Source organism: Bos indicus x Bos taurus, chromosome 5 (genome assembly GCF_003369695.1).
Source record: "Bos indicus x Bos taurus breed Angus x Brahman F1 hybrid chromosome 5, Bos_hybrid_MaternalHap_v2.0, whole genome shotgun sequence".
NCBI lineage: Eukaryota > Metazoa > Chordata > Mammalia > Artiodactyla > Bovidae > Bos > Bos indicus x Bos taurus.
In genome coordinates, this window is record NC_040080.1 from 106,057,686 (window position 1) to 106,073,485 (window position 15,800).

Here is a 15,800-nt window from a genome sequence, read left to right on the forward strand (position 1 = left end):
TATCTCTAATATTCTTGAAGAGATCTCTAGCCTTTGTCATTCTGTGTTTTCCTTTATTTCTTTGCATTGCTCGCTGAGGAAGGCTTTCTTATTTCTCCTTGCTATTCTTTGGAACTCTGCATTCAGATGCTTCTATCTTTCCTTTCTCCTTTGCTTTTTGCTTCTCTTCTTTTCACACTATTTGTAAGACCTCCTCAGACAGCCATTTTGCTTTTTTTCATTTCTTTTTCCTGGGGATGGTCTTGATCCCTGTCTCCTGCACAATGTCATGAACCTCTGTCCATAGTTCATCAGGCAATCTTATCTATCAGATCTAGTCCCTTAAATTTATTTCTCACTTCCACTGTATAATCATAAGGGATTTGATTTAGGTCATACCTGAATGGCCTAGTGTTTTCCCCACTTTCTCAATTTAAGTCTCAATTTGGCAATAAGGTGTTCATGATCTGAGCCAGTCAGCTCCTGGTCTTGTTTTGCTGACTGTATAGAGCTTCTCCATCTTTGGCTGCAAAGAATATAATCAATCTGATTTTGGTGTTGACCATCTGGTGATGTCCATGTGTAGAGTCTTCTCTTGTGTTGTTGGAAGAGGGTGTTTGCTATGACTACTGTGTTCTCTTCGCAAAACTCTATTAGCCTTTGTCCTGCTTCATTCTCTACTCCAAGGCCAAATTTGCCTGTTACTCCAGGTGTTTCTTGACTTTCTACTTTTGCATTCCAGTCCCCTATAATGAAACATCTTACAAAGATATAAAGGCATGTATTCATACATGTAGCTGATAATTTTAAAAAATATCTTTACATGAAAACAGGTATTTATATAAAATAGCTTTGAAAATCTAGAATTCAGTGACTGTGCAATTACTAAGACCCTCTCTGAGAGGTAAGTCTCTCTTAATTTAGGAATCAGGCTAGGCTTTATATCATAGTTTGCTTATTTGCTGCTCCTGTAACTCCCAATCAGGGATAACAATATTTGCTCATCTTGAGCCGAAAAATCTAGCATCAAGATAAGAGAAATGGAGGTGGCTAGTTTCTGCAGGGTATTCCTTTGATCTTGATGGTAAAATGTTAATGCCTTATCCCTGGCTATCTATAACACTTGACCTTTATAAAGCCACATTGCTTTAATGAAGTTAACAAGAAGGTCAAAGTAATTATTTTCCCTTCTATTTTTCTGTATTCCACACATTTCCAGTAAAATACCTCTAGTATGTCCAGAGAAGAAATAATAATATCTGTGAAAATCGAGAAATAGCTCATTTGCTTAATGGTAGACACTTTCATAACTGTGAACTTTCTTACACTGCTTGGTTTTTGTTTTTGCTCTAATTGGTTCCATCACTTGACACCAAATGGATATTTGCTTGGTTAGAAATCATCTTATGTTTAAAATGATAATCCTTCACATATTACATGGATTAATAACAAAAGTGACTTGGTTACTTACACAGAGCTAATGCACGTGTTTTCTTCCTCTGTCAAGGATGGAGAATGTTGGTAATTTCAGAGGATTTTTGAACTTCACAGTACAGCAAAATCTAAATGGCATTCCTATTGGGAATATGATTGGTCATAGGATGGAAGCAGGTGGTAGGATAGAATTACCAAAAGGAGAGCAGAGAGAAGCCAGAGACAACCCGCTTTACCTGATTGTGACTTTGTGTGTGATAAGCTGCTTCAGTTGTGCCCGACTCTTTGCAGCCCTGGACTGTGGGCCACCAGGCTTTTCTGTCCAAGGGATGCTCCAGGCAAGAGTACTGGAATGGGTTATCATTCCCTTCTCCAGGGGATCTTCCCAACCCAGGGATTGAACCTGCATTTTCAGTGTCTCCTGTATTGCAAGCAGATTCTTTACTGCTAAACCACTGGGAAATCCTGGACAGATTGTGGTTTTGGTAATGGAACATTGTTGAATACATGCCTAATAGACATTTGTTCACCTTTCTGGCTCACAGAAACTGTATAGAATCTGCCAACTTCAGGTAATAAATTATGATATATGTAAATCATATCTTTCACCATTCACCCCTCTTTTTCTAAGTATCAGAATTTAAATTAATACTTGCAATACTTATATTGTGTTTTCCTCACTATTGCTAAATAAACTTTCTTCTTTTTATGCTCTTATTTTTGTTTTGTGTGGCTTTGTTTTTTTAATAAAAAATTTTTTTTTTTTGAAGTCAATTGCTTCTTCCCAGTTTGACCTTTAGGCTACTACTTAACCAGACTGACTAATTATTGGACTCTCAGCACCAAGAATTTTGATCATGAAACCTTGGAAATTATTCATCTGCCAAGTCCTGACTATCCTTTAAATAGTTCTTTCAAAATTTTTTTCCAGATTATTTTCTTTGCTCTATTAAATTACATATATCCTAAAATATTCCATTGTATTTATTCTTACTCTGTACCTTGCAGAATCATAAGCTATGGCCTATAAAACTTGCTAATTTTCATATAAATAGAGTGGACATAGAATTTAATTTTAATGAAGCTTGGTGTAACAAACATTCCACTTCAATGAAACAGCACAAAGCAGCTGGGACCAGCTGTTCCCCATCCTCTTTTACTCTAGTGAAATCTTGCTAGAACCAAATAAAGCAAATACATTCTTGAAGGTTTTGATTAACTTTGCAAGTCTTCAGATTGTGTCTTTAATACTTCACTTTATATCAGCTAAAAAGAGAAAAAGTTCATTCTCTCTGGAGACTCATTATCTTCTCTTTGAGGTTCTGCCAAAAATTCGGTTATCTGTCAACAGGCAGAGGTGATGTTGTATTGGATTAATTTGGTCCTAATGCCATTCCTTCAATATAGATAAATGAAAACTCTATATTTATATCAAAATTATCTTTATTAAAAGATAAAAATATTAAAATACAGTTGTAAATTATACAAAAAGATATTTTTTAAAACTAGGGCCTTAGATATTAGAGGTTCATCTGATAAAAATCAACAGTTTCAAGAGAAAAATAATTGTATAATGATAAACTCCCAGTATAAATCTGTAATGGTGTAATGGTAAAATTATGAGCTATATTATCTAATAAAAAGAGCAGAAATGGTAATGTGTTCACATTTTTGGTAGTATGAAGTTTAGGTTAAAAATGTCAAAGTCATAGATTTTTACAGGTGTCATAGTCATACAAACCTTAGGGGACCAAGTAAAACCAAATATTTCCCTCTTATTAATCAATATGTGATCAAAATTATAGATAAAGCCTCCTTTTCTAGACTTCACCACAGGCAAAGCATGATTTTTTATTCACATATATATTCTTAGAGCCTAGTAACTCCACTTTAGAATAAAATTAATCCTGAATCATTTAATATGTGGTTGGTTTGCATAATTCTATATTTAAGCAATGAAAAAGGCACAGGAGGATAAATAAACCTGGGTCATAAATTTTAGCATAAAAGTATCACAGGGTGCAAGTGGAATGCATAGGAGGAACTCTTTCTATAAACATTGTTGGATATAATTGAGTGGCTTGAATTTAGCTCCAATAATTATGATGTATCCAACATTGTTGGATACATACATACAGGAAAGGAAGATAAGAGGTTTTCAGGCAAAATGAAGAGCATGAAGTAGGCAATTGTTTAAGAGGTAAGAATGTTGTATAAAATAATGTTAAGATTTTAGTTTAGTTTCTATATAAGCAAAATGTTTCATTCTAGAGATTCACTCATTTATAAAGTAAGCCATTATTTCCAGCATGCCTATTTTGTACCAGGTATTATGATAATCTCTAGAAGCATAGTTCTTATTATTAGTGTCATTATGCCTAAAATCTACTAAAGGTGCGTCCTATATGAAGGTACATACAGTTGGTTCCAAAATCCACAAAACATTACTAAATACATGAACCTCAAACTCCAATTTACTTATAATTCAGAATATAGTAATAGTATTAAAAAGTTCAATAAAGTGATAAGTATGTGTGTGAACATGTGTGTGTCTCTCATGTGCTTGCTGCTGCGGCTGCTGCTAAGTTGCTTCAGTCGTGTCCAACTCTGTGCGACCCCATAGACGGCAGCCCACCAGGCTCCCCCATCCCTGGGATTCTCCAGGCAAGAACGCTGGAGTGGGTTGCCATTTCCTTCTCCAATGCATGAAAGTGAAAAGTGAAAGGGAAGTCGCTCAGTCGTGTCTGACTCTTTGCGATCCCATGGACTGCAGCCTACCAGGCTCCTCTGTCCATGGGATTTTCCAGGCAAGAGTACTGGAGTGGGGTGCCATTGCCTTCTCATGTGCTTAAGCTTTTAATAAATAAAAGATAATATGAACACAGAAATTTGCATTCAATAAGAAGGTGGTGCTAATGGTAAAAATTCTGCCTGCCAATGTGAGACACATATTTGATACATGGGTCAGGAAGATCCCCTGGAGTAGGAAATGGCACTCCACATCAGTATTTTTATCTGGAAAATCCCTTGGACAGAGGAGCCTGGTGGACTACAGTCCATGGGCCCGCAAAGGGTTGGACACAGTTGAGCACAAGAAGTTTTTTGAACTACTGTTCTAGTTCAAACAGTTCTTAGAATAATAAACACAGTGCCTAATTTATATTCACTTAATGAATGCATGATAAAAGAAACAAGTGAATTGTTGGATGCACAAGGAAATCTTTTTCACTACATATATAATAAACACAAAATAGAAGTGGGGACTTCCTTACTCTGAAATGACACAGTTGCTACTACCAGAATAAGCCTCTCACTGACTCTGTATAAAAAACTTGAGAAAAATATTAAAAAATTAACAGTTCATGGCATTTGAAAGTATCCAGGAGAGGTAAGATTTGAGGAAGCAAGAACCTTGAGACAACGGAAGGCATTATGCTGATGACTATGTTGGCCACCTTTTTGCCCTGTAGTTTGTTTTCCAATTTTCTGCACGGGGCATAAAAAGATACAGTCTAGAGTTTGTGACACTCAAGCATGCTTTGAGGGAAAAAACAGAACAGAATTTCAGGGAAAACAATGCAGGGAGGGTCTGATATAATGGGCAAATTTTCCTTTTGAGTAAGTTGCTAACTCTGAGACAGGATAAAATGAACATGCTGAAAAGGGGAAAAAAAAAAGAAAAAAGAAACCAATGACTATAAATGAATCTAAGTATTACAAAGTAATAGGTTTAGAGTCCTGATTTCCTAGGAAACTAAACAGACTCATCCTGTTTAGGCAAAGCTAGAGTGGAAACAAGATGCCTGTCAAAAAATGCTACATATTATAGTAAAAAGAAAAGAAGGAAACGAGAAAAAATAACATATAAAAATATAAAATAAGTACAAAGCTGATAGACAAACTCTGCCATATAAATAATTATGTTAAATGCAAATGTAAATTGCCCAATAAAAAGGTAGAGATTCTCAGAATGGATAAACCACAATACTCAACTGTACACCATTTATAAGAAATATATCACAGATAAATTCAAAGACATATTAAAGGTAAAAGGATGGGAATCTTTCATGTCTTTCACACAATGAGAATAAAATAAGAGAGAAATGTTGGTGGGAAAGATAATGGTGGAATAATTATTTACTTATGTGAAAAAATAAAACTAGATTTATACGTTTTATACTATAGATCCCCTGAAGAAGGAAACGGCAACCCACTCCAGTATTCTTGCATGGGAAATCCTATGGGCAGAGTTGCCTTGGGAGCTACAGTCTATGGGGTCTCTAAAGAGTCAGACTTAGCTTAGCAACTAAACAAAAACAACAACAACCATACTACATATATGATAGACTGTGATAAGTTAAAAGTGAATACTATAACCATAAAAAAATTAACACATCAAAATGAGTGGTTATGCTTAAAAAGACTTCAAAAAGACTTCAAAGGAGATAAAATAGAGTTCTAAAATAATTTTAAAAAGACAAAAAGATCACATGGATCCAATAAAAAGCAAGTAGCAAGATGATTTATTTAACCATAAAAAGAAATACACTTATTGTAAATGGCCTATTTTTCAGATTGAAGAAAAAACATGAAGACTCAAATATGTGCTGCTTATCAGAAAATAACTTCAACTAGAAAGTCACAAGTGTGTTAAAAGTAAATGGATAGAAAATGAAATTGCATGATAACACTAATAAAAAGAAGTCTGGAGTGGCTATTTCTATTATAAAAGTTTATTTCAGAAATTTTAAAAATATCATTTCATGATGATAAAGAGTATAACTCATCAAGAGGGCATAACAATCCCACACTGTATGTACGTAACAGCAAAGGTCTTAAATATATGTCACAATACAATAGAATCTTTCTCTGTGAAGAGAAATAAACATATCTAAAATTATAGACTATGGAAATTAATAAACTATTCTGAGAATAATTGATAGAACATAAAAGAAAAACTGTTTAAGAATACAGAAAATGAAATAATACATAATAAGAAAGAAAAACTACAATTGAATGTTCTTCCTGGATGAATATATAAAAAGTTTAAACAACAAATCCAACAATATAGAATATTGCATTACGATTCAATAGAGTTTAGTCTAGGAATGTAAGATTAGTTTAACATTCAAAGACTAGTCATGTGATCTACCATATCGACAAACTTAAAGATAAAAACAATATAATAATCCCATTACATGCAGAAAAAGCAAATGGAAGCATCTAACATACATTCAGAATAAAAACTCTAAGTAAAGAGGAAAAATAGGGTAACTCTTTCTACCTCATACATACTTCCTCAAAAAACCTATGGCTAATATTATATTTAAGAGTGAAAAATTAAATGCTCCCCACTAAGTGCAGGAAAAATACAAGGATGTCCACTCTCACCACTTATATTCAATGTGTTTTAAGTGTGCTAGAGTACAGTCAGGTAAGAAAAAGAACAAAATATTAACCAATAATATCTTATAAATAACTTATATACACAATATAGATGTATTTTTCAAAACTCAGTGAGAAAAATAAAAATGCCTGAAAGATTGTTACATACATTTATCAAAGAAAATATACAGATTGCAAGTAAGCATAGAAAAATCTTCGTGGATTTTAACACTAAATATTAGCAAACATTAATGAAAATTCAGGCTAAATTTAGGAGGTATTATTACACATCTGCAAGGAGATCCAACCAGTCCATTCTAAAGGAAATCAGCCCTGGGTGTTCTTTGGAAGGAATGATGCTAAAGTTGAAACTCCAGTACTTTGGCCACCTCATGCAGAGTTGACTCATTGGAAAAGACTGTGATGCTGGGAGGGATTGGGGGCAGGAGGAGAAGGGGACAACAAAGGATGGGATGGCTGGATGGCATCACTAACTCGATGGACGTGAGTCTGAGTGAACTCTGGGAGTTGGTGATGGACAGGGAGGCCTGGCGTGCTGCGATTCATGGTGTCGCAAAGAGTCAGACACTACTAAGCGACTGAACTGAACTGATTACACATCTTCTAGGCTACAGTTTAAAAATACTGACCATACTTACTTTGCAAAGATATAGAACAACTGGAATTCTCATACACTGACCTTGGGAATGTAAACTGCAGAATAATTTTACATATCAGTTTGGAAATTCCTAAAAAAAAGTTTTCATTAAATCATCACGTGTACCAGTCATTCCATTCTTTGGTATTTACTCAAAAAAAAAGTATGTGTCCATCAAAAGACTTACTCTCTGACTGTTTATAGCAATTTTATTTTCAATAGCCCCAAACTCTAAATAATCCACATGTCAACCAACAGGTGAATGAACAAAGAAATTGTGGTTTGTCCATACGATGCAATTCTACTCAGCAATAAAAAGTGTTGATATGTACAAGAGTTGAGAGGCACATGAAAACATTGATAAATATGATTATACTGGTGAAAAAAACCAGATGAAAAGAAATACATAGTGTATTATGCCATTTATAAAATTCTAGAACCCAATCTATAGTAATAGAACACAGATTGGTGGTTATGTGGGGACTGGGGTGAGTGCTGGGAAAGGAAGGGAAGGAAGGACAGAGGGATTATGAAGGGACATGAAGAAACTTAGAAGGATGATAGAGGCAGATGATAGATGTCCACAATCTTGATTGCAGTTATGATTCTATGGTCAAACATATATATGTCAATTTCTTAAATTATGCATTTTAAAGAAGAATATACTTATATTTCAATTATATGTCAATGACAGGACTAAAAATAAAACCAAAATAAATATAAAGCAAGAAATAATTAGAAATATAAATATCTAGTAAAATTAAGATAATACAGGATGCTAACATCAACAAGAACCGATCATTCAGTAATGTATACAAAGCACCTTTCTACATGGTATGTAGCAGAAATGTGAAAGTGTCAGGAAGTACTTGACAGTTGAATTTTCCAGGTTTAGTCCAAACATTTGATATAATGGAGATAACCATGCTTAGAATATTATAGTGAAATTTTTTACACTAAAATTACAAAGAGGCAAGTGCTGGAATGGGATGTTACAGAGTCAAGAAAGAATTGAACATATGAATTAATTCAAGCCTAGTGTCATAAAAATAAAGAGGCTATGATGAAATAAGCAAAAAGGAAAAATATATATAAATATTGCAATAAAAATTGGAAATGCCTTGTTGTCATAGAGTTTTTCTTTCATATTTTCAAACAAATCATTCATAATCATTTTGACAAGTCTTTAATGGTTATGGTGAACTTTCAAATACGTTTTTTGAAAACATTTGATATTATCCATAAATTTCCCTTTTTTTTTTTTTCAATTTGCATTAGGGTGAAAAGATGAGTCCATAAAACTCTGGTTCAGGTATTTATTTTATATCAATATATTCAATATATTATTAAAATTTTCAAGTGCTATTACAAAGAAACTTTTGAGAAAATTACTAAGTTTCAGTAAAACAATACTAATTTGAAAATTACTGTAAACCTTCTTTTAAGCATTTATATTTATGAATGGAATTTTATTTCCCTTCATTAAAAAATGGGCATGTGATTTTTTAATCTCTAAATAATATTTCAAATAAAGTTCAAAGTTTGCAAAACTTAAAACTCAAATTAGCTATTAAATTTTTGCTTTTTATACAATTATCTTTAATCAGACTCACCATAGGAATAGGTGAAGCATGAATTATTTTTGTTGAGACATATCTTTATGGTATTAATATTTTTGACTTGTTTAAAATGATAGTATTAATTAATACCATGGTAAACATTGATTCTCATTCATCTAAATGAAAAATCATTTTATCTTTAAATAGTATTAAAAATAAATTAAAATCATTGAAAAAAATACAAATACTTCACTTTCAACTTGATCACTATGTTTCCATTAAACCTTTGAACTTACTGTAGTGCTAGTGAACATGAATAATGAATATGTCAAGTTACACGACAAGTACCCTAACTTTTAAAATCAAATTTGACTTTGTATCTGTTTAAATTGGTTATACTGCATTATAAAGTTCCCTTGTTTTGAATAAATGTTATAGCAAAATATATGGTAAACCCATGGGAAAATATTGATGGTTTACGCTCTAGACAATTGATTTTACAAAAAAATGATACACAAGAATTTAGCATGCTTAAAACAGTATCTCAAATTTCTCAATAAAGGCTATAAAATTGTAATTTATTTTTGATGTTAAAATTTTTATCCTGTTTCTTCATCACAAATGTAGCTATTTGCTAAAGCTGTCTTCCAAGATGAAATATTGTACTGTCAATAAATGAGAAAAATATGATGTTAGACACAAGCAAGATGAGAAGGGAATGGGAATGAAAAAGAAAAAAAAAATAGTAAAACACCTTAACACATTATAGTATAAACCCTGATAATATTTTTTTCCTTTTTTGTAATGCACGTGTCTGCCTCCAGCTTTGATTGCCTGCCTGGGCATATACTTCATAGAGGCATCCTCTTCAAAGACTGCTATCTCAAATAAACACATTGCCAGCCACAGACCTAGATAAAGAGCTGAGCTGTTTCTACCTGACTGAAGCTTCTTTGTTTTAGAAATCTCGATTGATTTTTATAACTGACCATCTGGGCCACTTGCTTTTTCTTTTCCTGTGCTCTAAATTCTCACTCTTACATTTCCAGTTCACCAATAAAGAATAAACCTGCAAAACCTTAGCCCTTCAACCTCCACTCTAAAAAAGGAGATCCTCAGGCCTGCATATGCTCTCTCTTCCTACCTGAGACTCACTGTGTGACCCTAGGTGTGCTGTGTAATTTCTAGGTCCTGTAAATTATATACCTTTATTGTTTCAAAGTTTCCTGAAAGTTAGAGCAGAAGGCAGCTTGCACTGATAAGAACCAGCAACAGTCACAACATTGCTTATTTGTAGGCAGAGACTAACACAAAATAATTTTCACAGTTGCTAGGATTGCATGACTGCCCTTGTAATTAACCAAGGGGAATGGACTTTTTATCTGCAACTTGCTTATTAGTGACCTAACTCATGTGGCTAACACCATCTGAGAAAGGAGCACTGCTTGATGGGGGTCTGTTCTGTGAGCATGCTATGTGTTTGGACGAACTGCTTCTGTAGTGTATCACCTGCAACATCCAATCCAAAATGTCACAGCTGCCATAATAATCCAAAGATCTTCTCAAAGTAGTGTGATCAATGAGACGATGACACCACTAATTACAAAGGCCTTAATGGATTATCAATGTGAATAAAGATCCTCCATGCCTAAAGACCAAGGAGAGCTAAAGAAGGTAGGTTGAATTGCCAGGATAGTGTTAGCACCCAAGAAGAAGTTCTGGGCTAAAGGAATAAGGAAAGGATTCTTGTAGGTGATGAGGGTATAAGAACTCTGCCTATGAGTACTGAGTCAGAGGGTTATGCCTGGACTCTGTGTCCTAACCCACAAGAGGGAAATAGCCTTAAACCAGAAATCAATGATGCCACAAGAGGGAAAAGATCTGTGGTCTCGTGTTACTATTTCACTCATTACTGTGGCTCTTTGTCCCCTGACCTGATGGGATACTAGGAGTCCAATACATGGTGTCATGTTACTAAAGATTAATGGACAATTATAAACACCCTAGATGTCCCTGGTCGCTCAGTGAGTAAAGAATCTGCCTGCAATGTTGGGGACACAGTTTCAATCCGTGGGTCAGGAATATCCCTGGATAAGGCAATGGCAACTCACTTCAGTATTCATGCCTGGAGCTGGCCAGCTACAGTCCATGGGGTTGCAAGAGTTGGACATGATTTAGTGAGTAAACCACCACCTGAACATCTGGGGTAGATATCCTGAACATCTGGGGTCAATGTGTCCTAAGAACCCTGAGAAGGTATACTAGCCCCTTGATAAATGCAGAACCCCATGGAGGCCTAAGTTTTTTTCCAAAAACCTTGTGCAAAATTTTCCAGTAACATTACATAAAATGATGGTAATAGCTTAAAAACAAGAAGTAGATACTGAGATGAAAAAAAATTATACCTAAACAAAAGTCAAATCTTCCTTAAAGATTTTATGCACCTCCTAGGAAGGAGATGTGCTTAATTGTTCAGTCATGTCTGATTCTCTGTGACCCCATGGACTGTAGCCCATCAGGCTCCTCTGTCCATGGGGATTCTTCAGGCAAGAATCCTGGAGTGGGTTGCCATTCCCTTCTCCAGAGGATCTCCCCAACCCAGGGATGAAACCCAGGTCTACCTACATCGCAGGTGGATTCTTTACCATCTGAGCCACCAGGGAGGCCCTAGGAAGGAGAGGGGGGATTAACTGATTACTGAAGGTTTTTTAGTTTGTTTGGAATGATCTCTGAATTGTTACTCAAGGTTGCCATATGTGTCAAATGACTGATATCTCTAAAAACCCTAAAATTCATAACTCTCTTAAAGATCCATCCAGGCTCTACGCTCATTTCCTTCAAGATATCACAGATCCTGAACCCCCTTAACTTTCCCCTGAAAGGGGAAAAACTAGAAGCATTTATATAATAAGGCCAAGTTTATTGAGATTATATTTATTTTTGCAAACAAATTTACCTTGCTTTGATTATCTCTGCAAGAAATGAGGTGAATTAGGGAGAGAAAAAATTTCAGTGGAAAAGTACAGTACTCTCTTATGGATATCAGACTGTAGACCTATTAATTGCCTTGAGGGTTTTATGTTTGTTAATGGTTTGAAGGCTGAATTCTTCTCATTCCCTCTATGTAGCCAGATATTGGCTACAGCTCTGCAAACATTGATTTTTTTCCTACCCTTCAGGCTTGAAATCACTGAGAACTAAAACTGCCCTTCTCACAAAACCGCATAGACTAAAGTAGAAAAACTTCATTAAACTTCAAAGGAATTATGACAACTACTCAGAGATAGACAATCTTCATGCCTGTTGCTGTGTGGACCACTACCAGAGACATTTAAATTAAAAACCAGAAAAACCTATGATTGTCATGGCTTTCCCTCACTCCATCTGAAGATGCCTCAAGCCCAACATCTAGAAATCTTCTTGACTGGATGCCTTCAGAACTCAGAAACTGGGATTATAATCTGACCTAATGATTAAACTTTTTTTCCTTTTTTCCCCTTAAAAGTGCTTCATATGAAATACCAGATGCAAATAATGCAAAGAACTGCCAAATACGTCTAACTAGAGAACTCCACCAGTTTCACCGTCTCCTGAAATGAGACAAAACCCTTCAACTGGACGGAACTATTCTGAGTTTCTGGCTTTAAAAAATATGGGGCAATCTACCAATTTAGGACAAGTTCAAAACCTACTTATACCAGATGACTCAAACATTAAAACATTCCTTCACTTTACCCAAATATTTGAACAGATTCCCAGGTCCCCTCAAGTTCACTCACCTATTTTCCGTAGTTTGAAACAATAGTTATGGATATAAGATTTCAAACCATGGCTATGTAATATTAGAACTGCTATTATAATTCTATTAAGATGTGAAATTTCTGGGATATACTTCCCTGGTGGCACAGATGGTAAACCGTCTGCCTACAATGCAGGAGACCCGGGTTCAGTCCCTGGGTTGGGAAGATCTCCTGGAGAAGGAAATGGCAACACACTCCAGTATTCTTGCCTGGAAAATCCCATGGACTGAGGAGCCTGGTAGGCTACAATCCGTGGGGTCCCAAAGAGTCAGAAAGGACTGAGTGATATCAATTTCACTTTCATTTTCACCCTTGACTTTGAGTATATCAGCTTCCCAGGCCATTAATTTCCTTGACTCTGTTGCCTCAGCGTCACAGACTAGATTGTACTGTAAATTCTGACATTTGAGGTTTTGTTTTGTTTTTTCTTTCTGTAATGCAAATTCTTGACTTAAACTTTGATTGCTGAGGCATTCACTTCAAAAAGGCAACCATTTCAAAAACTGCTCTCTCAAATAAATATATAGGCAGCCACAGGACTAGGTTAAGAACTAGGCTGTCTCCCCCAGCCAAGGCGCCTTTGTTTTAGGCATCTTGGTTGGGTTTGATAACTGACCATTTGAACTACTTGTTTTTTTTCTCTTCTTATGCTTTAAACTCTTGCTCTTATGCTTTTAATTTATTAATAAAGAGTGAGCCCATGAAACTCTAGGCCCCCACCCTTGATTCCAGCAAAAGCAGAACCTGAGGCCTCCACGCCTTTTCTCTTTCCCTCCCTCCCTCTTTCTCTCTCTCTCTGAAACCTATCTACCTACTGCATGAGATGTGCTGTGTAATTTCTAGATTCGGTAAGTAACAAACCTTTTTTTTTTTTTTTTAATGTACTAATTGTATTGCTGAAGGGCATCTTATAATCACATTAATAACCACAAGGAGGTTATTAATTAAACCACAAGTGCCAGTCCAACCACAGCACTACATATCGGTAAGCTGAGATGGGCACAAAACATACATAAAGTTGCACAAAACTTTGAAAGAGAGTTTTGTATTTCATAAATCTATTCTCCACTGGTATGATATTCAGTAGAGAATACAAAGTATTACCGCTAATACACTCTTAGTACTACCTGTCTTAGTAGAGGCTTTTTCTGTTAATACTGATGTCTTGGAAAAGCAATTTGCTTTGTGGAATAAAAAGGAATAAGCACGACCCAGACAGAGAAATCCAATTTTATTCTCAGACAGGCACAAAGCTGAATGCCTTCCATTTTAATGACTGACAACTTCTATTTCTTTATACAAGCATCATGTAAGAAATGACAACAATTGCCAAGAGAAGCACAATCCAGCCTATAAACACTGGTAGCATCTTCTGTGTGGACAGTTCTCTACACAGGCATATACTGGATTCAAGCCCAGAGAAAAATACTGCAATTTCATGAGTTCTATACAGTATTTCCACAACAAAATGAACAGCATTATGTATAAGGTAATGTGTCCTTAAAGAATCACACTGGAATTATAAGAAAGAATTTCTGGACACATTATATATAGTACACCCTGAGATTTTCAAATGAAATCATTTCTCTCAGTGGGATAACATGACATGATGAATTCATTTCTGTGTGTGTGTGTGTGTGTGTGTGTGTGTGTGTGTGCGTGTGTGTGTCTCTCTGTCTGAGCAGGTAGGGGATGGAAATAGAGGTAGAATGAAAAGACAGCAGGTCATGATTGCTGCTGTGACTATCTGAGTGCAAAATTCTTCGTAAACTTACCAAGAAATGTTTGATGGAGGGTGTTCTTGTGAAAGTCAATGAACAAACTAGATTTAATAATTAAAGAAGTTATCTAGAACATATGTAGAGCAGAAAAGAGACAGCAAATGCAGTCAGGATTAAAAAGACTGACAATGTAGACAAAGTCATAAGCAGACGCTGAGGAAATTTGCAGAAATGGAGGACGTGGCACAAAGCATAAGGAACTGGAATTGAGATTTAGATCAAATTGATACTTTCTGGATCCTTTTGAAGAATTACCTAAAGTGACCACTGTAAACTACATTATGTTTCTATATTGAATAATTTAGTTTGTGACATAATTTCATTTGTTATTATGGTTTTGACCTCTTTTAACTGAAAAATGTAAATCCCAGCTTCTGCATGTGTGAAATCAACTTTATCAGCACAGACAATTAGTGAAAACTGGAAAAAAGTTTGGAAAGGGGGGATTAACCTTCAGGACATTATTTTGTTTTGCATATATATATTAATGAGATGAGAAAAATTAAAGTAGCATATTATATTTGTGTTCCAATGTGAATAGATGTATGTCTGTTACAGAGCTCAAGTTTCTCTCTGTATTCCAAAGTAATCTAGGAGCTAAGCACATGGTTTTCAGCTCATGATTTCATTTTGTATCACGGGCTACGTTTAGTTCTTTTCAAGCAGAAGCCAAATTTTTCATATATTGAAATCTTAATGAAATGAGCATGGAGGCACCAAGATTCGTTGTTACTGATAGAGCCTCATAGCTAATAAATTAAATAATCAAAATTTGGATTTCTTATGGCTGTTTCTGGAGAAGACTCTTGAGAGTCCCTTGGACTGCAAAGTGATCAAACCTGTCAGTCCTAAAGGAAATCAACCCTGAATATTACTGGAACAACTGTTGCTGAAGCTGAAGCTCCAATACTTTGGCCACCTGATGCAGAGTCAACTCAAGGAAAATATACTGATGCTGGGAAAGATTGAAGGCAAAAGGAGAAGGGGTAGGTAGAGGATTAGATGGTTGGATGGCATCACTGACTCAATGGACATGAGTTTGAGCAAACTCTGGGTGATAATGGACACAGAGGAGCCTGGTGTGCTACAGTCCATGAGGTCACAAAAAGTTGGATATGACTTGGCGGCTGAACAACAACAACAAAAAGGCTGTTTTGAAAGCATAAATCATATTAACTACTCACAATTCAGTGCTGATAGTGAA